The sequence below is a fragment of the Schistocerca americana genome, chromosome 2 (genome assembly GCF_021461395.2).
Source record: "Schistocerca americana isolate TAMUIC-IGC-003095 chromosome 2, iqSchAmer2.1, whole genome shotgun sequence".
Classification (NCBI taxonomy): Eukaryota; Metazoa; Arthropoda; class Insecta; order Orthoptera; family Acrididae; genus Schistocerca; species Schistocerca americana.
In genome coordinates, this window is record NC_060120.1 from 662,167,596 (window position 1) to 662,195,502 (window position 27,907).

The window sequence follows — 27,907 nt, forward strand, 5'->3', positions numbered from 1 at the left end:
AGTCTGTTTGTTGTGCCTATCTGTGACTCAGCATCTCCGCTATATGGTGAGTAGCAACTATCCTTCTCATAATATTGTTACACTCCATCTTGGATTTTCCATTGTTTGAAATATACCTTGAAGTTCCACAAGGCACCTCTCAAATATTAATATATTTTGAGTTTCTAATAATGTGCTAAAACGTTATACATCGCTCTAAATGAGATTATTTTTGAAAATGTTGCAACAAATGGGAAAATAAAAAAATTACAAGTGTTAGAGATCTGACACTATTTTTAATGAAAAACTTTGTTCACAATACTATCTGACATGATCAACACATACACACTTCTGAGTTTTTTTCCGTCTTTGATTTGGAAAAATGAACTAAAAAAATTTGGAACTTTTATCAAAGTTCAGAATTATGTTTTAAAAATATGAATAGTCACAGGATCTATATCTACATCCGTACTCCACAAGCCACATGACGGTGTGTGGCGGAGGATACCTTGAGTACCGGTATCGGTTCTCCCTTCTATTCCAGTCTTGTATTGTTCGTGGAAAGAAAGATAGTCGGTATGCCTCTGTGTGGGCTCTTATCTCTCTGATTTTATCCTCTTAGTCTCTTCACGAGATATACGTAGGAGGGAGCAATAAACTTGACTCCTTGCTGAAGGTATGTTCTCGAAACTTCAACAAAGCCTGTACCGAGCTACTGAGCATTTCTCTTGCAGAGTCTTCCACTGGAGTTTATCTATCATCTGCGTAACACTTTCGCAATTACTAAATGATCCTGTAACGAAGCACGCTACTCTCCATTGGGTCTTCTCTCTCTCTTCTATCAACCCTACCTGGTATGGGTCCCACACTGCTGAGCAGTATTCAAGCAGTGGGCAAACAAGTGTACTGTAGCCTACTTCCTTTGTTTTTGGACTGCATTTCCTTAGGATTCTTCAGTGAATCTCAGCCTGGCATCTGCTTTACCGACGATTTATTTTATATGGTCATTCCATTTTAAATAACTCTTAATGCCTACAGCCAGATAATTTATGGAATTAACTGCTTCCAGTTGATGACCTGCTATATCGTAGCTAAATGATAAAGGATCTTTCTTTCTATGTATTTGCAGCACATTACATTTGTCAACATTGAGATTCAATTGCCACTCCCTGCACCATGCGACAATTCGTTGCAGATCCTCCTGCATTTCAGTACAATATTCCATTGTTACAAGCTCTCGATATACTACAGCATCATCTGCAAAAAGCCTCAGTGAATTTCCGATGTTATCCACAAGGTCATTTATATATATTGTGAATAGCAACGGTCCTACGACACTCCCCTGCGGCACACCTGAAATCACTCTTACTTCGGAAGACATCTCTCCATTGAGAATGACATGCTGTATTCTGTTATCTAGGAACTCTTCAATCCAATCACACAATTGGTCTGATAGTCCATATGCTGTTCATTTGTTCATGAATCGACTTTGGGGAACTGTATCAAACACCTTGTGGAAATCAAGAACACGGCATCTACCTGGGAACCCGTGTCTATGGCCCTCTGAGACTTGCGGACGAATAGTGCGAGCTGGGTTTCACACGATCGTCTTTTTCGAAACCTATGCTGATTCCTACAGAGTAGATTTCTAGTCTCCAGAAAAGTCATTATACTCAAACATAATACGTGTTCCAAAATTCTACAACTGATCGACATTAGAGATCTGCACGTCTGTTTGACGTCCCTTCTTGGAAACGGGGATGACCTGTGCCCTTTTCCAATCTTTTGGAATGCTATGCTCTTCTAGAGACCTACGGTACACCGCTGCAAGAAGGGGGGCAAGTTCCTTTGTGTACTCTGTGTAAAATCAAACTGGTATCCCATCAGGTCCAGCAGCCTTTCCTCTTTTGAGTGATTTTAATTGTTTTTCTATCCCTCTGTCATCCATTTCAATATCTACCATTTTGTCATCCATGCGACAAGCTAGAGAAGGAACTACAGTGCAGTCTTCCTCTGTGAAACAGCTTTGGAAAAAGACATTGAGTATTTCAGCTTTTAGTCTGTCATCTTCTGTTTCAGTACCATTTTGGTCACAGAGTGTCTGGACATTTTGATCACTTACCGCTTTGACATAAGACCAAAATTTCTTAGGATTTTCTGCCAAGTCAGTACCTAGAACTTTACTTTTGAATTCGTTGAACGCCTCTCGCATAGGCCTCCTCACACTACATTTCGCTTCATGTAATTTTTGTTTGTCTGCAAGGCTTTGGCTATGTTTATGTTTGCTGTGAAGTTCCCTTTGCTTCCGTAGCAGTTTTCTAACTCGGTTGTTGCACCACGGTGGCTCTTTTCCATCTCTTACGATCTTTCTTGGCACATACTCATCTAATGCATATTTTACAATGGTTTTGAACTTTGTCCACTGATCCTCAACACTATCTGTACTTGAGATAAAACTTCTGTGTTGAGCCGTCAAGTACTCTGAAATTTGATTTTTGTCACTTTTGCTAAACAGAAAAATCTTCCTACCTTTTTTAATATTTCTATTTACGGCTGAAATCACCTATGCTGTAACCACTTTATGATCACTGATTCCCTGTTCTGTGTTAACTGTTTCAAATAGTTCGGGTCTGTTTGTCACCAGAAGGTCTAATATGTTATCACCACGAGTCGGTTCTCTGTTAAATTGCTCAAGGTAGTTTTCAGATAATGCACTTGAAAAAATTTCACTGGATTCTTTGTCCCTGCCACCCATTATAAACGTTTGAGTCTCCCAGTCTATATCCGGTAAATTGAAATCTCCACCTGAAACTATAACAAGGTCGGGAAATCTACTCAAAATATTTTCCAAATTTTCCTTCAGGTTTTCTGCCACAACAGCTGCTGAGCCAGGGGGCCTATAGAGACATCCAATTACCATGTTTGAGTCTGCTTTAACAGTAACCTTCGCCCAAATCATTTCACATGTTGGGTCTCTGTCAATTTCCTTTGATACTATTGCACTTTTTATCGCTATAAACACACCTCCTCCATAACTGTCCAGCCAGTCTCTGTGGTTTACATTCTAATCTGAGTTTAGAATTTCATTACTGTTTACATCTTGTTTCAGCCAATTTTCTGTCCTTATTTACTATTACCACATTAATATTGTCATTCCCTGTTGCATTTTGCCTACTGCTACCTTGTTGCGTCTTGGGAGGTGTCTTCTTGGGCCAAGGGAGGGAATTATTTAACCTAAAAGACCAACATGTGCACTCCAGATGTACTCCACTACACTTGTACCCGCTTCCTGCGTGTAGTGCATGCCTGACCTATTCATGGGGACCCTACATTTCTTCACCCGATAGCGGAGGTCGAGAAATTTGCACCCCAGATCTCTGCAGAATCGTCTGAGCCTCTGCTTTAAGCCTTCCACTCGGCTCCAAACCAGAGGACCGTGATCGGTTCTGGGAACGACACTACAAATAGTTAGCTCAAATTCCACCCCACGAGTGAGGCTTTCTACCTTCACCAACTCCACCAGCTGTCTGTATGAACTGAGGATGACCTCTGAACCCTGATGGCAGGAGTCATTGGTGCCGACATGAGCAACAATTTGCAGTCGGGTGCACCCAGTGCTCTCTATTGCCGCTGGCAGGGCCTCCTCCACATCTCAGATGAGACCCCTGGCAAGCAGACAGAGTTGACGCTGGCATTCTTTCCTGACCTTTCTGCTATTTCCCTAAGGGGCTCCATCACCCGCCTGATATTGGAGCTCCCAATCACTAATAAACCCCTGCCCCCCATGTGCCTGCTCGGACCTTGCTGAAAGAGTGGCCACATGTCCACTCACAGGCAGAGTGGGCGATGCCACACAGCTAGCCTCCACATTGATCCTCTGCCTCGTGTGACGTGAACGTCGTTGAACCTGCCACTCCCCTTGGGGAGAGGGTGGTCCAACTGCACCCAGTACCTGTAAAGATGTCTCGACACCAGGGACTGTGGGTGAAGCATGTAACACCTGGGGTCTACCATGCGACACACCAGACTCCCCCCTGCCGCTACACTCCAAGGCAGCAGCCTGAAGTCGGCTGATCATGGCCATCAGCACATTCAGCTGTTCGCGAACAGTGGCTAGCTCCTCCTGCATCCACACACAGCAGTCACACATCCTATCAATCGTAAGAAATCAACAATTTACTGTAGTGAGTTAAGTAATCAACTTTTAACTAGACTGCTAATTCACTAAAGGCAGCTAATAGCTGACTAAACTGTGGTTACTAGACGCTTCTTGTTGGAAACAATGAAAAGAAGCACTAACTGTCTCTGTATTGTATTCAAAACAAACACGAAATCTATGGAACGCTATTACTAGTACTCGAAAATTAAAGCTTCCTAAAAGCAAAAACACATGGAAAAAGACTTGACAAGTAAGAAAAAGACAGTTAATACTTAAATTTACGTAGCTTGCTGCACAGGAGATGTGAAGTAGATGGCAGCTACGACGACACTGGCAATACTGGCACTACAGGTGACTAAAGGGACTCTGTATGACAGTATTCAAAACAAACATGAAATCTATGGAACACTATTAACTGTCTTGAAGAATGTGGAAAGACTCCTTATGGTCAACTATGACATTAAAGTACGAAATTCTTAAACTATCAAAATATTTCCACACAAAGGTGAGAGAATATGAAATTTTTTGATTTTTGTAAATTATTTTCTCTAAATTCCTTATCCTGAAAACTCTAAAAATTGTTCCAGCTGCCAGAGGCAGTGGTCATGTGTGCAAATTGTGGTTGTGTAAGTGTGTGTGTGGGTGTTTATGTTGTCTATTTTGGACCAAGGCCTTATTGACCAGAAGCTCTCCTTCCGACAGTCTTTTTGTTGTGCCTTTCTGCGAATTTGCATGGTGAGTAGCATCTATCCTTTTCATTATATAAGTATGTTTTATCTTTGTTTGAGATAAGGTAGACTTGTATAAGAGCTTGGAGTGCTAAATATGGATCTTCTGATATGACTCACTGGTTGCCGAAAAACATTATAAAATCAATTACAGCAATTTTAAATTCCTACTTCCGTTCTTTCTGCTTTCTTTCACTGACTGACATCAAAGGTACATGTATTTATTCAGTACTAGAAGTGTGAATGTGTTAAACGTTACATGCCCATACTTCTTTCTTATTATGTTTCTTCCCTCCTTGAATTATTTATCATATCAAAGAAAGAACTGAAATGCCAAGAAACAGCAAGAATTTTTAGATAGTTTATATTACGCTGGGTTTTTATGTTCTTATCCGGAAAGGCAACTGTTAGAGACAATATATGCTCAGATTAATCACAGTAAGGAAACTTACAGTGGTATTCCAACCATTTCTTTCATAAAGAAGCATGTTAATGCAGTGGCACCTTACCGAAAGACGGGCAAGAACAGCCTTTTCGAGGTGTCACAGACACAGTAAGATTTGAGGCGACTGGAAATCACAGCTGGTCCAGGAAATCATCACCTGCCTGCAGCGATTGTTTCTGGAAATGTCCCAGTTAGTGCATTAATGTCAAAAGATAAACACAATACAAAACACAATAATTGTGGATCACAGGGCATGTAATGTACAAAGAAGTCTAAAATTGTTATTAGAAATGTTCTGAAACCTATGACAGGCAGAGAAAAAAAGTAGAAAAATTGGGAAATCTATTCCACAGGCACAAAACATTTAATAGTGCATGTGTTTACCACAAGCAATGCGGTAAAATAACACAAATGGCTGCCTGGTTTTGAGCTGAGAGAAAGGCTTGAACTAGGAACCTCAGTGGTTCTCAGATAAGCTAGGCAGTGACTTTATTTGCTCATAGGACTGAGAAATATAAGGCCCCACTAAATGACTCAGGAGTACTCCACAAATCACAGGCTGCAACCCAAGTAGCTGACTGTATGTGTGTGGTGCATACAAATTATTATTATTATTTTTTTTTAGATTATGTGACATTCCATCCATCAGATATCAGTAGTTGTAGTATAGACCTAGCCCACAGTATTAATATGAGACCCCTATCCGCTGCTCTGAAGTCATTGCGTGTGCTACTTGTGGTTGGCAGGAGAGCCAACACCGTGTTATTAGAGGAAGCCGAAAGGCACGTGTTTTAGCTCACACAGGCTGGTGTGAGGTCTGGAACAGGACAAGGAAATTAGAATTTAGAAAAAACGGACGTAGCTGGTGGAATACTTATCTTTAATCCATTAATGGTGAACGTCGCTCTTGACTGTACATGATTCACAATATCAATAGTAACTGGTAATGGCGCCTTGCTAGGTCGTAGCAAATGACGTAGCTGAAGGCTATGCTAACTATCGTCTCGGCAAATGAGAGCGTATTTTGTGAGTGAACCGTCGCAAGCAAAGTCGGTTGTACAACTGGGGCGAGTGCTAGGAAGTCTCTCTAAGCCTGCCGTGTGGCGGCGCTCAGTTTGCAATCACTGATAGTGGTGACATGCGGGTCCAACATATACTAACGGACCACAGCCGATTTAAAGGCTACCACCTAGCAAGTGTGGTGTCTGGCGGTGACACCACATTCCTCCCCCGCAAATCAGTGTACGGTTGTGTCGTAAGGTTTCCGCCCGCTGTGGGGAGGACCCCATGTTGACGTATGCGATGAGGTGGGGAGCCTAACAACAGACGAGGCCGTGCCACCCACACCCTGCCATTCGGACCGCGGGGAGCTAGGAAACGCCTGAAAACCTGCTCCAGGGTGCACGCCAACATGCGGTGTATGCGCCCGTAGAGAGACAGGAGAGGCCGAAGGGTTGACCTCCATCGGGCCAGGGCACCCGACGGGCAAAGAAGACATACGGTCCGGAGCGGGCAAGAGTTCCACGTCGGAGGACAACTGGTCATGTGAAGCGATTGGTGGCGCGTGACCCAGGGAGGTGCCCGACGGTTGCAGCGACGCGTCCACTTCGGGCGTCGCCGGTGGGAGAACAGGCTGCGGCGGCGGCGCGTCGCCATGTGGCGAAATGGAAGGCAGCGTTGGTAACACCTGAGGCCGAGGCGAGCCAGTAGATGGGTCCCCAGGGTGCTGACCGGACGGCACCGTCGCTGAAAGCAGACGGGGAGTGGCAGATCCCATGCGACGACAGAGGTGCAGTTGATTGAGATGCCGACGCACCTCACCAGAGGCCCCCAAAACCAGATACATAGCGCGGCCGAGGCAGCGGAGAATGCGCCCTGCGAGCCAACGCCGTGAACCTCGATAGTGGCGGTAGTAGACAACATCGCCTGGGGCAAAAGCAGGTGTTTGCTGCTGCACAGGAACCTGATGCGGCGGATGTAGCAAAGACATCAAGGTTCGATGAGGGCGACCGTGGAGCAACTCAGCCGGTGAGCGACCATCTCAGGGCTGAGAGCGATACGAGGACAATAAGAGCAATAACGCGTCCTCCCGAGAATGCGACTCTTTCAGCTTCAACATCTGTGACTTGAAAGTCCTGACCAATCGTTCAGTGGCACCGTTTGACTGTGGCGAAAACGGCGCGGACGTCAGATGTTGAATACCATTGGCCTTGCAGAATGACTGACATTCTGCGGACATGAATTGCGGGCCATTGTCGGAAACAATAGTCTGTGGAAGACCTTCAATGCAAAAGATAGCAGATAACGCTTGGATGGTGGCAGATGACGTCGTGGAAGACATCCGGACAACAAAAGGAAAATTACTGAATGAATCTACCATAACCAACCATCGAGCATTCCAGAATGGACCAGCAAAATCGATGTGTAAGCATTGCCAAGGGGAAGTGGCTTTTGGCCATGCAAAGAATTTCCGCGGTGGTGCTGATTGTTGTTCGACACACACCATGCAAGAAGAGCACATATTCGTAATCGCGGCATCGATTCCGAACCAAGTACAGTGCTGACGAGCAAGTTGTTTCGTTCTCACTATACACCAATGTCCTTGGTGGAGAAGCTGTAAGACAGAGGACTGTAACGAACGTGGGACCACGACTCTGGACTGATCATTATCAGAACGCAACAGCAAAACACCACGTCATACAAAAAGTCTCTCCTGGTGAGCAAAAAATCGGTGAACCAATGGATCCCCGATCCGTGACTTTGACAAGGGCCATTGCGTAGCAACAAAACGCAGAACGGTAGCAAGGACAGGGTCGGCAGCTGTGGCTGTAGCTATACGACGAAAATCAATCGGAAATGATTCGACCACGTCATCGGTTTCCGGATCATTGAACATGCAAGCAAGTTCGGAGGAATCGAATGCTCTATCCTCAGCAACAGGCAAACGGGACAACGCACCAGCATTTCCGTGCTTAGCAGTGGACTGATACAAGATATCGTAGCGGTACTGTGAGAGAAAAATAGACCAGCGAATGAATTTCTGTGCTGTACGTGGAGGTACAGGCTTGGTCGGATGAAAAAGCGATGTCAAAGGTTTGTGGTCTGTGATGATGGTAAAGTGACGACCATACAAGAAATTATGAAACTTTGTAACACCAAATACGAGAGCCAATGCTTCTTTCTCGATCTGTGAATAATTTCTTTGCGCAGACGAGAGCAATTTGGATGCAAAGGCAATAGGGCGATCGTGCGATCCACCTTTGTGCACAAGCACAGCACCGATCCCGAAATCCGATGCATCCACCATCAACAAAAGGGGCTTCCAGGGATCAAATGGCGTAAGGCAAGTATAGGAAAGCAACGCCGATTTCAACTGGTGAAAGGTGCGTTCGCATTCCGTCATCCAGACGAACGGAACACCTTTATGGTGTAAGCGATGAAGCGGAGCTGAAATGGAAGAGGCATGTGGAACATATCTGTGATAATAGTTAATTTCTCCCAGCACACTCTGTAGCTGCTTCAAATTCTGCGGCGAAGGCAAGTCTTGTATGGCACAGAGGTGCTCGGGACTGGGATGTATGCCTTGGGCATTGAGTACATGTCCCAGGTAGGGCAAGTCACGAGCAAAAAACACACATTTGTCCTTCCGCAAGCGAAGACCATTTTGTCGCAAGACCTGAAATAATGTTCTGAGATTGGCTAAATGTTCATCTTCCATCTTTCCGGAGATCACAATATTGTCCAGATAGTTTGCTGCAGTAGGGACCGATGCACAAACAGTTTGTAGATATTGCTGAAACAATGCAGGGGCGGATGCACACCCGAATGGCAGTCGTTTGAATCGATACAAACCAAGATGCGTGTTAACCACCAAAATGCGCTGGGATTCTTCGTCCACCAGTATTTGCAAGTACGCACCTGCTAGGTCCAACTTTGAAAAATATTTACCTGGGCACAGTTTGTCAAAAAGATCTTTCGGGCGGGGTAAAGGAAAAGTTGCAATCACTAGTTGTGGATTCACTGTTGCCTTGAAGTCCACACAAAGTCCCAATTGTCCCAAAGGTTTTGGCAAAATTACTAAGGGTGATGCCCAGAGAGAAGCCTGCACACGTTCAATTACACCTTGTGATTCCAAATCGTGTAATGTTTTTACGACCTCATCACGCAATGCATGGGGAACATTGTGCGCTCTGAAAAATTTCAGTTGCGCGTTTACTTTCAGTTCCAAATGTGCTTTATAGTTCTTAGCTCAACCAAGGCCTGGTGCAAAAATGTCTGCAAATTCTTCACATAGACGAGAAACACTGTCTGAAGGCACAGTCTGGTTCACTGATAGGACCTGATTTACTATAGACAAGTAAACAACTGAAATAAATCGAAACCAAACAAGTTCACTGCAGAAGAAGAATGAAGGACGTAAAATGACACAAGTTTTGTTTGTCCTTTGTATGTTGCAAGAAGGCTGCACTGTCCTAACACAGGGATATCTTGACCTGAAAAGCTAGTTAACTTAACAGTTGCGGTACGCAATGGAGGTGTGCTTCAAATGGTTCAAATGGCTCTGAGCACTATGGGACTTAACATCTGTGGTCATCAGTCCCCTAGAACTCAGAACTACTTAAACCTAACTAACCTAAGGACTTCACAAACATCCATGCCCAAGGCAGGATTCGAACCTGCAACCGTAGCAGTCGCGCGTTTCCGGACTGAGCGTCTAGAACCACTAGACCACTGCGGAGGTGTGCCCAGCAGTTTGTAAGTGTCTTGATTGATCAGGGAAACTGCAGCCCTGGTATCTAGCTGGAATGGTATCACTGTGCCGTTAATGTCCAAGTCCACAAAAAGTTTATTGCCCTGATGACAACAAGAGCGACTATCTCGTGCAACGTGAACTGACACTGGTACAAAATCACTGGTGACTTGACGGGAGTTCCAGCGATGTCGACGCGCACTATTTGCGGGACAAACACAGTCACTGTTAGAGAGAGTGGCACTGGGTGGAGTGGAATGGACTATATGAATTTCCATGGGCGAAATTTCGCGAGCCTGAGTATCCTTGGTTCGATTCCGATTCCGGTGCGAAGCAAAGGGTCTGAGCTTTTTCTGGCAAACACTCTGGACATGTCCTTTTTTATTACAATAAAAGCAAATAGCTTGGCGTGACGGGCAATTCTCATGCTAATGTCTAGTAGCACACCGCGGGCATGATTTTAGCACTGCATTTGCATGCCGGCGAGGTACACGTGGCTGAGAGCCTGGCGGCAGCGGCGTGGCCAGGTGCGAGGACTGTTTACTGTTCCGTGCAGCTCGTCCGGTGGGCTGGTTAACCTGACACATGGGTTGCGAAGTTTCAAATGATTCCTGAGTAAAGTCAAGTGTGTCCTGCCGATCCAATATGTACATCACTTGTTGAAGGGAGGGATTGACTAGTTTCAAAATCTGTTCCCTTATACAAACATCAGAAACGTTCTGTGCAATTGCATCACGTACCATAGTATCTGAGTAAGGGAGTCCACATTGACACTCAAAAGCACAATCCCTAGTAAGGCCTTACAAGGTTGCAACCCACTCCCGATTAGTCTGACCTGCTGTACGTTTTGTACGAAAGAAGGTATACCGTTTGGCAACTACATTGACTGATTCTTTGAAATATGCATCTAATGCAGACAAAATTTCATCGTAGGACAGAGTTGCTACATCGCGTCGGGGAAAAAATTTGACTATCACACGGTACGTTTGTACACCGACCGAAGACAACAAAAATGGCTGCCGCTCGTTACCCTGAATTCTGTAGGCGACGAGATGGAATCCAAATTGGCGTGACCACTCCATCCAGCTTTCCAGTGCAGCATCAAAAGGACGAAAAGTTGGTGCAACTGCGTGTTGTGGCTGCGTTAGCGGTGGAGCGGCGTTGACCCTGGACAAGCTGTCCTAGGGCATCCAGTAAGACCTGCGTCTGCTGATTCTGTAAGCGATAAAATTCGGACAGTACATCTGGAGATGGTGGCGAAGACATTACACAAGTAAATCAGGGCGGTATATTTAAGAACGCGGTTTGGCCTCATCGCCAATGTTGTGGTTGGCAGGAGAACCAACACCGTGTTATTAGAGGAAGCTGAAAGGCACACGTTTTAGCTCATGCAGGCTGGCGTGGGGTCTGGAACAGGACAAGGAAATTAGAATTTAGAAAAAATAGATGTAGCTGGTGGAATACTTAACTTTAATCCATTAATGGTGAACGTCGCTCTTGACTGTACATGATTCACAATACCAATAGTAACTGGTAATGGCGCCTTGCTAGGTCGTAGCAAATGACGTAGCTGAAGGCTATGCTATCGTCTTGGCAAATGAGAGAGTATTTTGTGAGTGAACCATCGCTAGCAAAGTCGGTTGTACAACTGGGGCGAGTGCTAGGAAGTCTCTCTAAACCTGCCGTGTGGCGGCGCTCGGTCTGCAATCACTGATAGTGGTGACATGCGGGTCCGACGTATACTAACGGACCATGGCCGATTTAAAGGCTACCACCTAGCAAGTGTGGTGTCTGGCGGTGACACCACACTACTGGCACAATGTAGCAACATAAAGGTAGGTTTGTGAGTGTGTGTGTGGACCCATGTGTGCATGTGTTTATCTTTCTCTAGCTAGTTAAAGGATTCATCCGAAAGCATAGTAGGTATAATAACAGGTTTAAAACAAAGCATAAGGACTAGGGACCGAGACATACCGAGTGAAGCGCTTTTGGCTGTGAAGAGAGCAATACATGAAGTCTTCAATTGCTGCCATAAAACCCAAAGAAATTCTGGTGTTTTATGAAGGCTTTTAGTGGCACCCAAGTCAGTGTCCAGTCACTTTCAGATGAGATGGGAACTGAAATTGAGGGTATCAGAACAAAATCAGAAATGCTTAACTCCATTTTCAAATGTTCATTTACAGAGAAAAACTCAAGCAAATTGCCCCAGTTTAGTCCATGTACCACCGAAAAGAAGACTGAAATAAGTGTTAGTGTCAGTGGCGTTGAGAAACAGCTGAAATTGTTAAACTTGAACAAAGCTCCAGGACCTGATCGAATCTTTGTCAGATTCTGTACTGAATTTATGGCTACCATAGATCCCTAGAACAAAAAGCTGTGCTCAGTAATTGGAAGAAAGCATAAATCACACCAATTTACAACAAGGGTAGTAGATGTGATCCACAAAACTACTGTCCAATATACTTAGACAATGATTTGTTGTAGAATCTTAAAACATATTCTGAGCTCAGACATGGCCCAGGTCATAGCAATCTATAAAAAGGGTAGAAAATCAGATGCACATAATTACCGGCCAATTTCACTGACATCGATTTGTTGTAGAATCATGGAACATATTTTGTGTTAAGACTTTATGACCTTTCTAGACTCTAAGAAGCTCATCTGCAGAAACCAGCACAGTTTTAGGAAACAGCGGTCATGCAAGACACAGCTGGCCCTCTTTGTGCATGATGTACAACAGGCTCTAGATACCGGCTCCCAGGCTGATGCCATATTCCTCGACTTTTGAAAGCTGTTCGACTCAGTTCTGCACTGCTGCTTTCTCCAAAAAGTGTGCACTTACGGTCTATCTGGTGACATATGCAGTTGGATAGAAAGTTTTCTGACAGACAGAGAGCAGTATGTCGTCCTGAATTGGGAGACTTCAACAGAAACAAGCACGATATCAGATGTGCCCCAGGGCAGAGCAATAGGTCTGCTGATTTTTACGATTTACGTAAACGATCTTGTTGATGGTATTGACAGCAGCATTAGACTGTTTGCCGATGATGCTGTAGTCTACAGGAAAGAAGTATCACACAAAAGTTGTGAACAAATCAATGAGGATTTGGAGAAATGAAATGCATAGTGTAATGACTGGCAGCTATATCTCAATATTACTAGGTGTAACCTACTGCATATAACAAAGTGAAAATCCCCATTAACGTATGAGTACAAAATAGATGCCCAGCCTTTGGAAGCAATAACATCCATCAAGTATCTGGGTGTGACTATTCGAAATGATCTCAAATGGAACAATCAGATTACACAAGTAACGTGTAAGGTGAACTTTAGAGTGCAGTTTATTGGAAGAATCCTGAAGTGATACAGCACTTCAAGAAAGGAAATTGCTAACAGTACTTTAGTTCGTCCAGTCTTAGAGTATTGTTCGTCTGTATGGGACCCTTACCAGTTGGTTCTGATTCAAGAGACTGAGAAGGTCCAAAGAAGAGCGGCAAGATTCGTGACTGGTACATTTAGCCATCGTGAGAGTGGTACAAATCTCATAGAAAGTTTGAATTGGGACACACTTACAGATAGACGATGCACTAAATGGAAGGGGCTGCTCACTAAATTCCAAAATACGATCTTCGCCGAGGATGTGGAGCATATGTTATTACCACCAACTTTCAAATAGTGCAATGATCACCATTCAAAGATAAGGGAAATTAGAGCTCGTACTGAGGTGTTCAGAAAGTCTTTTATCCCTCGCACGATCTGTGAGTGGAACAGGGGGAAATATGACTTTGGCACAAATAGTGCTCTCTGCTACACACCGCTTGGTGGCTAGCAGAGCGTATTTGTAGATATGTAGACATAGAAAGAGAGATCTTGAACTGAATGACCTCCACCATGCCAACCAGCATGGATTCCAAAATCATCGATCATGTGAAACACAACTCAAACTTTGCTGACATGACATACTGAAAGCTTTGGAACAATGCAGCCAGGCAGAAGCAGTATTTCTTGATTTATGAAAAACATTTCTCTCAGTCTTATGAGTGTCATTCAATAACTAATGCCCCACATTTTTTAAATATTCAAAGACAAATGTTTTTGTTGGTGCTTTACATTTGATGTTTGTTCTGTGTGCCGGTGAAGTTTCAAACAGTTCTGGCAGATGGCAGACAGCATCAAAATGGCGTCTACATACAACTCATGTTAGAAGCAGCATGCTGTTATTGAATTCTTGTTTGCAGAAAAAGAAACTGTGGTGAACATCGATAAACATTTGTGTACTGTGTATTGCGATGCTTTTGTTGATAGGAGTACAGTTGGGTGATGGGTAAAGAAAGTTACAGCCTCAGGAAATGCAGAAACAGAGCTCCATAATCAGCCACACTCGGGATGTCCTGTCACAGCCACTGCTCCAGACATGCTGAATCGTGCGGATGCCATTATTCGTGCCAACCGGTGCATCACAACTTGACAGTTGGCTCTACAGTTGTCGGTCAGCATTGGAAGTGTGTGTGCAGTAATCAAGGCACTCGGATATTCAAAGAGGTGCTCACAATGGGTCCCACGAATGCTCACAGTGGACCACAAGATTCAAAGAAGGGCCATTTCATCTGAATTGTTGGGGCATTTTGAGAACGATGGAGAGGCCTTTCTGTTACTGCAGACAAAAGCTGGGTGCATTACTTCATGTTGGAAATGAAAAGGCAGTCCATGGAGCAGTATCATCCTCATTCACCACAAAGGAAGAAATTCAAGATAACCTCCTCTGCCAGAATAGTAATGGTGACAGTCTTCTGGCATTTTGATGGCATCGTTCTCATGGATGTGATGCCAATAGGGTCAACCATCAAGTCAGAGACATACGTGAAGACTCTGAATAAACTCAAGAACTGTTTCAGATGTGTTCGATCGGACAAGAATCCAGCAGAAATCTTGCTCCAACAAGATAATGCATGCTCACACACAAGTCTGAGAACCTGGGGAACACATTGCCTAATTGGGTTTGTCATCATTGCCTCATACACCGTACAGTCCAGACCTGGTACCCTCAGACTTCCCTCTCTTGGGGCCACTTAAATATTCTCTATGAGGAACACACTTTGAAGATGATGAGAGTGTCAGTCATGCAGTGAAAACATGGCTATGCCTACAGGACAAGAGCTTTTACCAAAAGGGAATACTTGCTTTTCCACAGCATTGCTGTACGGACATAGAACGTGATGGAGACTACATAGAAAAATAGGACATGGTCAAGTCATGTTGATGTATATTGTCACCAAATTATGACTCTTTACAATAAATATGTTCTGAGAAAAAAATGTGGGGCATTACTCACTGAACAAAGCTCATACATCTGTGCTTAGTATCAAAAGTATGATTGAATGTTGTATGTAGCGAAATTTGTGACCAGATTGAGGGCTTTTTGGTAGGGAGGATACAGTAAGTTATCTTGGATGGAGAGTAATTCAGAGATGTAGAAGTAACTTCAGCTGAGCCCCAGGGAGGTGTGTTGGGACCCTTGCTGTTCATGTTGTATATTAATGATCTTGCAGATAATAGTGACCTCAGACTTTTTACAGGTGATGCAGTTATCTATATTGTAGTACGACATTAAAGAATCTGCATAAATATTCAGTCAAATCTTGATAAGATTTCACAATGGTTCAAAGGTTGGCTACTTGCTTTCAATGTTCAGAAATGTAAAAATGTGAAAGTGTACAATTGATGAAGTGGAGAAACATACTACCCTGTAAGTAATATCAGTGAGTCACAGTTGAAATCAATCAACTCACACAAATACTGGGATTACCTATGATATGAAATGGAATGGTCACCTAGGCTCAGTCAGGGCAAAGTGGTGGTAGACTTCAGTTTACTGGAAAAATGCAATCAGTCTACAAAGGGGATTGCTTACAAATCACTCATGCAACACATCCTAGAATATTGCTCAAATGTGTGGGATCTGTACCAAATAGGGCTAACAGGGGGCACGAAATATATACAGAGCAGGGCAGCACAAATGGTTACAGGTTTGTTTGATCTATGGAAGAATATGACAGACATGCTGTAAAATTAACTGGCAGACTCTTCAAGATAGAAGTAAACTGCTCTGAGAAAGTTAGTTTATAATGTTTTAAGAACCAGCTAGCTTTCCTGGAAGAAAGGATATTTTGGAGACATAGCTGAGCCACACCCTGGAGGATGTTTCGAAAATGATATTTTCACTCTGCAGTGAAGTGTGCACTGACTTGAAACTTGTTGGAGATTAAAACTGTGTGCCAAACGGAGACTCACACTCGGGGCCTTTGCCTGTCAGAGGCCTGCCAGGAAGTTTCACATCAACACACACTCCACTGCAGAATGAAAATTTCATTCTGGACTCATCCCCCAGGATGTGGCAAGATCATGTCTTTGCAGTATTCTTTTTTCCAGGAGTGCTAGTCCTGCAAGTTTTAGAGGAGAGCTTCTGTGAAATGGAATACAGAAGATGAGGTCCTGGTAGAAGTAAAGTTGTGAGGATGGGTTGTGAGTTGTGCTTGGTTGCTCAGTTGGTAGAGTTTGAGTTGCTGTCTGGCACACAGTTTTAATCTGCCAGGAAGTTTGATATCAGTGCACACTGAGCTGTAGAGTGAAAATTTATTTCTGGAAACACCATCACAGTCACAACAAATGGTCAAATGGAGACCAGAGACAGCATCACAATAGGAAAATAGACCTGTATGCGCACAATTCAAATGTCAATGACTGACAAGTAAGGATAACAGAGACCAAATCAGTGTCTAGAAAATAGCCAAGCATTGAAAGATCATCATAAATTAGCCCACGAGAGAGTAGATAGTACACATCAGTGAGCTGAGACAAATGAGGCTGTTAGACAGTCCTTAAATCCATTGGAGTTGATTACCCAAGTGGCCTGCTACTAGTGGATGCATCACTTTGTGCTGCACCTAGTGACCTTGATGGAAGTATGTGTAATTACATCAACTGATAGGTCTGCTGGGATGTCAAGAGGACTCACTCCCCATCAGTAGTAAGAGCTGACACGTATGGTCCATGGAAGATAGCGGGTAATAAAACTAAACTTATACTTCAATTGTAAACATGTTGTTGAAGCTCTAACTTTGAAGGAGAAGTTATAAATAATTAATTCTTGTTAATAATGCTGTGCAGCTATTTAGAGGTACATCAAATATGTTGTAATATAGTAGCAATGTTAAATATTGTGGTAGTATAATGATAGTAGTATTGAATACAGTAGTACGAGTTGGAAACTTTTGTCCCTGTTTGTGGGTGTATTAATGCTGTCTCCTTTGTGACTTCGTACTTCCTTTGTGCTAGTGGGAGATTACAGAAACTCTTCTCATTCTTTGCAGATATTGTTTTGTTTGTGTTCCCTCTAATCTTAGTGTTGTTTAGCACTTCTATTCCACAAAAAAGAAGAAAAACGTTTGGTTGTTTCGTGTACATTTTGTAAATGTTTTTTCATGACAGATGCTACACATGTGCTGGTGTTGGAAGTGCAGAGAGGTACACAGAATGTGAACTGAATTCATATGAAAATAGCAATTTTGTGGCGCACAGTCTTGTAACTTAGGTTGTTAGACAGTATCAGGTTTTGTAAAATTTAATTGTAAAATTTATCAGGTTTTGTCTTATTTTTTCAACAATTCAGTGTTTTTATCTCATTTATCATTTTGAGGAGTTATACGAATGGCTTGACACTGTCAAAATTGCAGTGTTGTATTAATATGGACAAGGAGATGCCTTTACATAGTTTCCTGAAGTAAAGAAAGTTACTGAGTTATATTTATCAGGTCTTGTTTAGGCACTAATTATTGGCTGGGTTTCGGCAGTCACTAGTGTATGGAGGTGGAATTGTTCAAATATGTCAAAAGCTAAATGTTTTCTATGCTACAGAGTTTGTTTCCCAGAAGTAATTTATGTTTCTTTCACATCATGGTTAGTCTTAGTGAGTAGAAGCCATGGAGGTGGAATTATGTAATCTTTTTATTGGAAGGGAATATATTTTTGAAGACTGGTCTTTCGATACATAGAGCTGTATGTGAGCGAAACCTTGGTATTTAATAGAAACGGTGATGTGGAGAACATCTTGAAGGAGGAAAGAAAGATCATGAGGAAAATGCTGGGACCAGATAATACAGAAGAGGCGTATTGACTCAGATCGTGCAAAGCAACAGAAGAACTGTCCAACCTTGTCACAGATATCAGGACATGAAGACCAAAATTCTATGGAGACATTCATAGACTCGCATCTTCAAGGCTAACTCATAAGATTTTGACATACACTGCAAAACTGAAGAACATTCCATGGATAGAAGAAGTCAAATATGACTTGGAAAATTCACAGATGGGAACAACAGACATACTAGACAGGAAACTTTACTGTCAGATGATAAACAGATGCCAGAGAATGAAGTCCCTAAAAGATCGGGGACCAAATGGTCAGAAGAAAGGAAGAAAGCACGTAGTGAAAAAATGAAAGCTATATGGGCTGTTAGAAAGGCAAATCATAAATGTAATGCATGATCTGACAGGGTGCATACACACATTATATACAGGGTGGTCAGAAAATGTGTGAAATGCTTGTAGGGATGTTACAGGGCAGGTTGTACTGAGACATAAATGTTCAGAAATAAATTCGATACGCTGCTCCGTTTCCGAGTTATTTAGCATAGAATTTAGCCAATCAGGGTGTCACGCGCTCACACTCAAGCGGCGTGCTGGGGGCGGTGTTGCCCAACGAGTGCTTTGTCTCATTAGCTGAAACTTGAATTTACGCGCGTGACGATCTGATTGGCTAACTTCAATGCTAAATAACTCGGAAATGGCGCAACGTCTCGAATTTCTTTCTTAACATTTATGTCTCAGTACAACCTGCCCTGTAAAATCTCTACAAGCATTTCACACATTTTCTGACCACCTTGTGTGTGTAACAAAGATGCTGTGACTTACCAAACGGGAAAGCACTGGTAGATAAGACACAATAAAAAACACACACACAAATTTCAAGCTTTTGCAACCCAAGGTTGCTTCATCAGGAAAGAGGGAAGGAGAGGGAAAGACAAAAGGATGTGGGTTTTAAGGGAGAGGGTAAGGAGTCATTCCAATCCCGGGAGCGGAAAGACTTACCTTAGGGGGAAAAAAGGACAGGTATACACTCACGCACACACACACACACACACACACACACACACACACACACACACACACACACACACACATATCCATCCGCACATACACAGACACAGGCACTGTATATGTGTGTGTGTGTGTGTGCGAGTGTATACCTGTCCTTTTTTCCATCTAAGGTAAGTCTTTCTGCTCCCGGGATTGGAATGACTCCTTACCATCTCCCTTAAAACCCACATCCTTTCGTTTTTCCCTCTCCTTCCCTCTTTCCTGATGTAGCAATTTTGGGTTGCGAAATCTTGAAATTTGTGTGTTTGATTGTGTGTTTTTTATTGTGTCTATCTAGGAGCTCTTTCCCATTTGGTAAGTCACAGCATCTTTGTTTTTACATATAAATTTTTCCCATGTGGAATTTTTCCCTGTGTCATTCATTCATTTTTATAGATTCCTCTGTTTTACCTATGTTGACAGACAGACATGTCATCTTTTGAACTTGTGTAGTGTGTAGATGATAACCAGGTGGAGGAGGTCAGAGAAAATCTTGTCTATCAAGTGACGTGAAAAATTTTGTGTTCATTACAGTTCTTGAAAGTATTTTTCCTGCCATTGTGTTACATTACTGACATGTGGAAACCCTAACATGCGTGTACGTGTGATGCTGCCTTCTCATTATTTTTAGCAAGAACGTTCGTACGGTGCTTAAACACTGTAACTGCATTCAGGAGCATGGCCGTTCAAAGTCTCATGTGCTCGTCATGTACATGTTTTCTGTAGTTTTCTGAAATTGTTTAAGACAAATGACAGAAAGGGCTCGTGTGAACAAGACACTGACAATTTCCTTCTCCATCCTTTCCAAGTCCAAGCTTATACCTCATATGTAATGACTTGGGACATGGGACATCCATGATCTTCTTTCCTTTTCATGTTTCCTGTTGGCACATTGATTGAATCTGTTAAGGAAGTTCTCTACGCGATGAATACCACCCAACCAATACCCTTCCTTTTATATATATGTCTAGTTATAATAGAGGGAAACATTCCACGTAGGAAAAATATATCTAAAAACAAAGATGATGTGACTTACCAAATGAAAGCGCTGGCAGGTCGACAGACACACAAACAAACACAAACATACACACAAAATTCAAGCTTTCGCAACAAACTGTTGCCTCATCAGGAAAGAGGGAAGGAGAGGGAAAGACGAAAGGATGTGGATTTTAAGGGAGAGGGTAAGGAGTCATTCCAATCCCGGGAGCGGAAAGACTTACCTTAGGGGGAAAAAAGGACGGGTATACACTCGCACACACACACTATCCATCCACACATATACGGACACAAGCAGACATATTTAAAGACAAAGAGTTTGGGCAGAGATGTCGATCGAGGCGGAAGTGCAGAGGCAAAGATGATGTTGAATGACAGGTGAGGTATGAGTGGTGGCAACTTGAAATTAGCGGAGATTGAGGCCTGGTGGGTAACGGGAAGAGAGGATATATTGAAGAGCAAGTTCCCATCTCCGGAGTTCGGATAGGTTGGTGTTGGTGGGAAGTATCCAGATAACCTGGACGGTGTAACACTGTGCCAAGATGTGCTGGCCATGCACCAAGGCATGTTTAGCCACAGGGTGATCCTCATTACCAACAAACACTGTCTGCCTGTGTCCATTCATGCGAATGGACAGTTTGTTGCTGGTCATTCCCACATAGAATGCATCACAGTGTAGGCAGGTCAGTTGGTAAATCACGTGGGTGCTTTCACATGTGGCTCTGCCTTTGATCGTGTACACCTTCCGGGTTACAGGACTGGAGTAGGTGGTGGTGGGAGGGTGCATGGGACAGGTTTTACACCAGGGGCGGTTACAAGGATGGGAGCCAGAAGGTAGGGAAGGTGGTTTGGGGATTTCATAGGGATGAGCTAACAGGTTACGAAGGTTAGGTGGATGGCGGAAAGACACTCTTGGTGGAGTGGGGAGGATTTCATGAAGGATGGATCTCATTTCAGGGCAGGATTTGAGGAAGTCGTATCCCTGCTGGAGAGCCACATTCAGAGTCTGGTCCAGTCCCGGAAAGTATCCTGTCACAAGTGGGGCACTTTTGTGGTTCTTCTGTGGGGGATTCTGGGTTTGAGGGGATGAGGAAGTGGCTCTGGTTATTTGCTTCTGTACCAGGTCAGGAGGGTAGTTGCGGGATGTGAAAGCTGTTGTCAGGTTGTTGGTGTAATGGTTCAGGGATTCCGGACTGGAGCAGATTCGTTTGCCACAAAGACCTAGGCTGTAGGGAAGGGACTGTTTGATGTGGAATGGGTGGCAGCTGTCATAATGGAGGTACTGTTGCTTGTTGGTGGGTTTGATGTGGACGGACGTGTGAAGCTGGCCATTGGACAGGTGGAGGTCAACGTCAAGGAAAGTGGCATGGGATTTGGAGTAGGACCAGGTGAATCTGATGGAACCAAAGGAGTTGAGGTTGGAGAGGAAATTCTGGAGTTCTTCTTCACTGTGAGTCCAGATCATGAAGATGTCATCAATAAATCTGTACCAAACTTTGGGTTGGCAGGCCTGATATATATATAAAAGATGAACCTTTTTTCCTATTGGGTTTAATATTTTCTGACAGTGGTCAACTTGAAATAGATCCCAACAGTGAGTTTAAAGCACTGGTTTGGTGAAGAAGAAGAAAGAAAAGGAGGATATTGCCCAATAACCTTTAGGTTACTTCAATTGACAATGGCCATGGAAGCATGCTGACACATTATTGATTGGCGACTCCATGGCGTGTTGTGTGCACCACGACCAAATAGTGGATAGAATTGGAGTTTATGTGATCGCTCTAAGCTTGTGGTTATAGCATGATACCAGTCCTACCAATTTTAATTGTATATTACAGCACTGAGGATGGTCACTAAATGACCAGAAATCGATTTTGTTGACAATAAAACAACAAAATACGGCTAATGCTGATTTTCCTTCCAATTCTATGCTGACATATATAATCATCACATGTATTCATTACATCTGGTATTTGATTCAAAATTTAAATAGTAACTTTAGAGTTATAAAAGCAATTTTTAAAATTTATTTTTAAAGACCTTGTCAAAATAGTTGAGTAGTGTAATGTAAGGAAGTGTTAACTTTGTCAATGTGCAGGCAAGTTTCTTTCATGAGGAGGTACTCTGCAAGACAACACGCTTGGCTGATGATGAGAAGTCTGTGGAAGGATACTTGGAGCACATCCATTACTGGATGGAGGATGGAGCTTCAGTAGTTGCAGTACATGAAGGCTCTGGACTTGTTGTTGGTGTTATGCTTGGTATAGTCGTGAGTCGTCTCTTCCATACAAGAACTTACAGCCGAATATGTGTCAGTATATTTCTTTAATACATGGATTATTGTATCTAAAACAAATCATGGTGCTACTTCTCACGTGATGTTATCGTACAATCAGAGTTGTTGTTTGCTTATTGATGTTCTTTTAAGAATGAAGCTGAAGCCCATCAGATTAAAGCAGTCATATGTAAAGAGATTCAGCAACAAGTGAAAAAAATCAGGGACTCCCTTTCTAAAATAATTTATTGCTTTAAATGTTACGGTTTGTATGGACTAGCTTTAAGAAGACATAAAGAAGCGAAGATCTAAATAACCTAGTAATTTTCACTGTTGTAATGAAATAACTAACTGAAATTGAGTCTTTGCAGAAGGCACATCTAGAAAGTGCTTCATTCTGTAAAGGATCAGTGTTTGTTGGAAGTTAGCAGAGAGAATTTTGCAAGACACTGAATCAGCAAAATTTATATCTGTTATAGCTGACAAAACTATTGACTCTGTAGATACGTTGCAACTCGTAGTATTGTCTAGATGTATCAATGTAGAGGAATATCTTATTGAAAGGATTTGGGGATTTTTTAATCTTAATGGACAAAATGCCAACACTGTTGCTAAATTTGTGCTGTTGAATGAAGATCAAGTTTTGAAAGATGGGTGTAAACTGATAGGCAAAGCTGGTGTGCATGCTACAAGATAAACATGTAACCCAACATACTTTTCATTCACTGTGGAGATAGATGTGTGACAGAACAGAACAGCTTGAACATTCTTTTACACTCAGTCTGCTCCTTTAATGAACTGTGGACCTTCTTGCAGTTTAGGGGCTTTCATGCTCAAAGACATGTAATTGTACTGTAGGTACAGCCAATCAGACAAGTGTATGTGAGGAAGACAGACTAATTAATGTTCCCTAAAGATAGGCAGCAGCCTATTCTGTAATTGAATGGGCAACAGTCTGGATAATTGGCTGATCTGTCATTCTAACATTAGCCAATATTATCCTATAGTGGTATTGCAGAAGGCTGAAAGCCAGGGAAACTACAGTCATTATACTTTCTGAGAACACAAAGTTCTAATGGACAGTTTAATAGTGTTGGAATCATTCTGGGTGAAATATTCTAGAGTTAAAATAGTCTCCCATTTAGACCTTTGGACCTCCAGATGGGGAGGATATTTTCAACAGAAAAAACAAATTTCATATTCTACAGGACAGGCCTTAACTAGGTAAGCAGATCAGAGAACTCAAAAAGAGATATGTATGGGCTGACGTTAGATATAGTGGAAATTAGTGAAATAGAGTGACAAAGAGAACAGGATTTCTGGTCAGCTGAGACTGATTATCAACACATCATCATATGGCTTAACCAGGAGTAGGTCTAACAATAAATGAGACAGTAGAATGCAGGCACATTACCATTAACAGTAGGAATGGCTAGAGGAGAAATGCAAATCTGTACAAGCATGCATGATTAATGGAAAGGTAGATGGTGTTAAGAGGAAAACTAAAAAAACCTCTGAGGAAAAGAGAGGCAGCTGTATGAATATCAAGAGCTTCTGTGGCAAGCCTTTTCTATACAAAGAAGGGAAAGCTCAAAGGTGAAGAAAAATGAAGAAGCACTATACAAGGAAAAGGAATTGAAGACATTACCTCCATGAGTAGTGCTTCATGCAGTGTGGCATAGTGGTTGTGTCACTAGCTAGTGGTGACTTGTGGGTCACCAGCACAAGCCTGACCACCAGTAATTATTTGTTATTATGTATTTATCATTACTGGAAGATTCTCGAAATTTGTTATGTTTTTCAATTTTTGTATATTCTGGAATATTCAATGTCTGGGTAAATGCAACCACTCTCTGCACAGCAGTTCAGTTCTATTCTGGTTGTATGTTGGTGTTCCTAGTAAATGTGCTGTCAGTGCTATGTTTTGAATTTTGTTTTTCTTTTTTTATTCTGGGTATGACATGACATTGTTTGGTGGAGGTGCTGGGTACTTTGAAACATGATATCACCATGGCTTCACGGCTATCATCCTATCAGCTTCACCAACATTCTATGCAAGCTGCTCGAACGTATGCTGAGCCGGTGGTTGTGTTGGCTCCTTGAGTCTCGGGGCCTTCTGGCTCCATCCCAGGGGAGTTCTTGCCAAGGGTGCTCCATCAGCGATGACTTAGTCTATCTGGAGTCTGCCATTTGATCAGACTTTTCCCAGTGATGACACCCTACTGTCTTCCTTTTTGACCTGACAAAGGCCTATGATACGACTTAGCAACACCACATCCTCGCTACTCTGTATGAGTGGGATCTCCAGGGCCTGCTCCTGATTTTTATGTGGAACTTCTTATTACTCCACACTTTCCACAGTTAGCCCCATATCCAAAAGAATGGGTCCTGCAGGGCTCTGTCCTGAGTGTCCCACTAGTTTTAATTGCTGTTAACGGTTTCACACTAGCAGTAGGGTCCTCGGTATCTTCCCTCCTATATGTTGACGATTTTTGTATTTCCTTCTGCTCCTCTTCTATGGGTGTGGCTGAATGCTGGTTACAGGGAGCCATATAAAGGCACATTCATGGGCCTCACTCACGGCTTTCAGTTTTCAGCCACCAAGACTTGCGTCATGCATTTCTGTTGTCGATGTACTGTCCATCACCATCCAGAAATTTAACTTGACGACCAATTGCTTGATATAGTGGAGACTTGCTGCTTTTTGGGACTGGTCTTTGACACTCATTTAACTTGGCTTCCTCATCTTCATCAGCTCAAGGAAAAGTGCTGGCGGCATCTTAATATTATTCTGTGCCTGAGCCACACCGACTGGGGGGGCTGATCGCCCTACACTGCTGCAGCTGTACAAAGCCCTTGTGCAGTCACGTATTGAATATGGGATCTTGGTGTGTGGTTCAGAATTACCCTCCATGCTGCAGCTGCTAGACCGTATCCACGACTGTGGAGTTCGGCTTGCGACGGGAGCTTTCCGAACAAGCCTAGTGAACAGCCTCCTCGTGGAAGATGGCGTTTCTCCATTGTGGCTCCAGTGGAAACCATTGCTTGAAAATTATGCTGCCCACATTCATAGTTTGTCTCACCTTCAAAATTACTACCTCCTTTTTCTTAACATGGTGATCCATCTCCCATAGTGGTGGCCCAGAAAAGGGCATTCCCCTGCAGTCCATGTCTCGTCATTTCTTACTGAACTCGACACTTTCCCTCTACCACCTTAACTGCGTGTCCACTTACATATACCTTCATGGTCCATGCCTTGGCCGCAACTTCATGTCGACCTATTGCAAGACCCAAAAGTCTCAGTTCCACCTGAGGTCCTCCACCGGCAATTTTTCTATATTCTCAATGAGTTCCAGGTCTCAGAATTAGTCTACACTGATGGATCAATGGTCGATGATCTTATTAGTTTTGCCAATGGTTACATTGGACATACTGAACAATGCTCATTGCTAGCTGGCTGCAGTGTTTTCACCGCAGAGTTGGTAGCCATCTATCGCGCTCTTGAGCATATCCGCTCCTGCACTGGGGAGTCCTTCTTCATCTGTAGTGACTCCTTGAGCAGCCTACAAGCTCTCGACCAGTGCTTAGCTTGCCATCCTTTGGTACTGACTATCCAGGAGTCTCTTTATGCCCTCAGCAACAGTGGAAGTTCAGTGACCTTCATTTGAACCCAGGACATGTCAAGAACCTAGGAAATGAACTTGCTGACTGCCTAGCCAAACAGGCTACCAGTAAAATAACTCTGGAGATTGGCTTGCCTCCATGATGTGAGATACTGAATGACACACCCTCAGTACACAAAATAAACTATGTGTTGTCAAGGAGACAATGACTGTGTGGTGGTCATCCATGCAAGCCACTTGCAGGGACACCTTTGTCCTTTGCTGGCTCTGCATCAGCCATACTTGGCAAACACATAGTTATCTCCTCCGTGATGAGGACCCATCTCGGTGTCACTTTGGCTCCCAAGTGACTGTCATCCACATCTTGTTGGACTGCCCTATTTTAGCCGTCCTGCGGTGGACTTTTTAACCTTCCCAGCACCCTGCCTCTGATGTTGGGTGACAGTGCCTCAATGGCTGGTGTTGTTTTACATTTTATTCATAAGTGAGGTTTTTATTACACAATCTAAGGGTGGAAGTCTGGCCTTCTCTTCCAGCCCCCCCCCCCCTACATTTTAACTCTTCCTCACTCTTTCTTTGCTGTTTGTTTGCATTGGTGTTCTTCTTGTCCCTGTGTGTGTTCATCTCACCTTCTCATTTAGGCTGGAGATTTTAATGTGTTGCAGACTGACTGGCTCATCCTTTTTTATTCTTGTGGTCAGCCAGCCTTGGCCACCTGTTATATTGTTTTAATTCCTGCCACCACTTTTCCTTTTAATAAGTTTTCTCCTTTTGGTTAGCTTCTTTTGTTTTTTCTTTCTGCATGATTCCCTGTTAGTTTTTGTCCTTTTACTTTCCTTGACTTCTTTTGGGAATTGTTTTAACTTTGGCCTTGTTTGCATGAGGAAATAGGGGCTGATGACCCTGTAGTTTGGTCCTTTTATACTCCAAACCAACCAACCAACAGCAGTAAGCTTAGCTGCACATCAGGCACTCTTCAGTGTTTTCCAGGGACACATTAAGGACCTAAAAAAATCGCTGGAAAAATATGACCGCATTGTCAAATACAAGAAGGGGGATGACATGATGTGCTTGGCAAATGTTGCTTGGATGGCACAGCCCAACAATGGTTTTAGAACAATCAAGAGCAACTTCCCATAACTGGGGTAAAATCCAGGAAAAACTCAAGAAAAGTTTTGGCAACAAACAGCAGCCAGTCTGCTTAGCAGAAGAAAAATTGAATAACAGGGTCCAACATCATGGGGACACGACGCAGTTCTACATTCAGAATATTTTATGAAAGGAGTCACAGAAGTCATGTATCAAGCTCTTCTGGCAGAGGATGTTACAACTAAGGAATTCATCAAGTGATGAAGAAGGAAATGATGGCAATGCAACAGGAAAGATTCAGATGGAATGAAATATGACCAAATCCCAAATGTAGTCTCTATAGCAGTTTTGGAAGGTCACCATAATATCACTGCTTTCATATGCCGAGTTGTAAGAGAAGAGATACAGCATTTAATGACAGCCAGAACTGCTAGACTGAGTAAGCAAGAGATAGCAGTCATGAAAGCCAATCCCATACATCAGGAAGTAATGAGAATGTTGAAGAAGAGGTGTGTCAGCCTTTACCACCGATCTCCACCACCAGTTGAAAATACCAAGAAGAATGGACTAAGCTATTTTGGACTTATGCCCCAGCCATCAAACAACAATGCAGCATTTGACCAATGGAGGTACAGTGAACATCTGCCCCAACTACAGTGCCACACAGA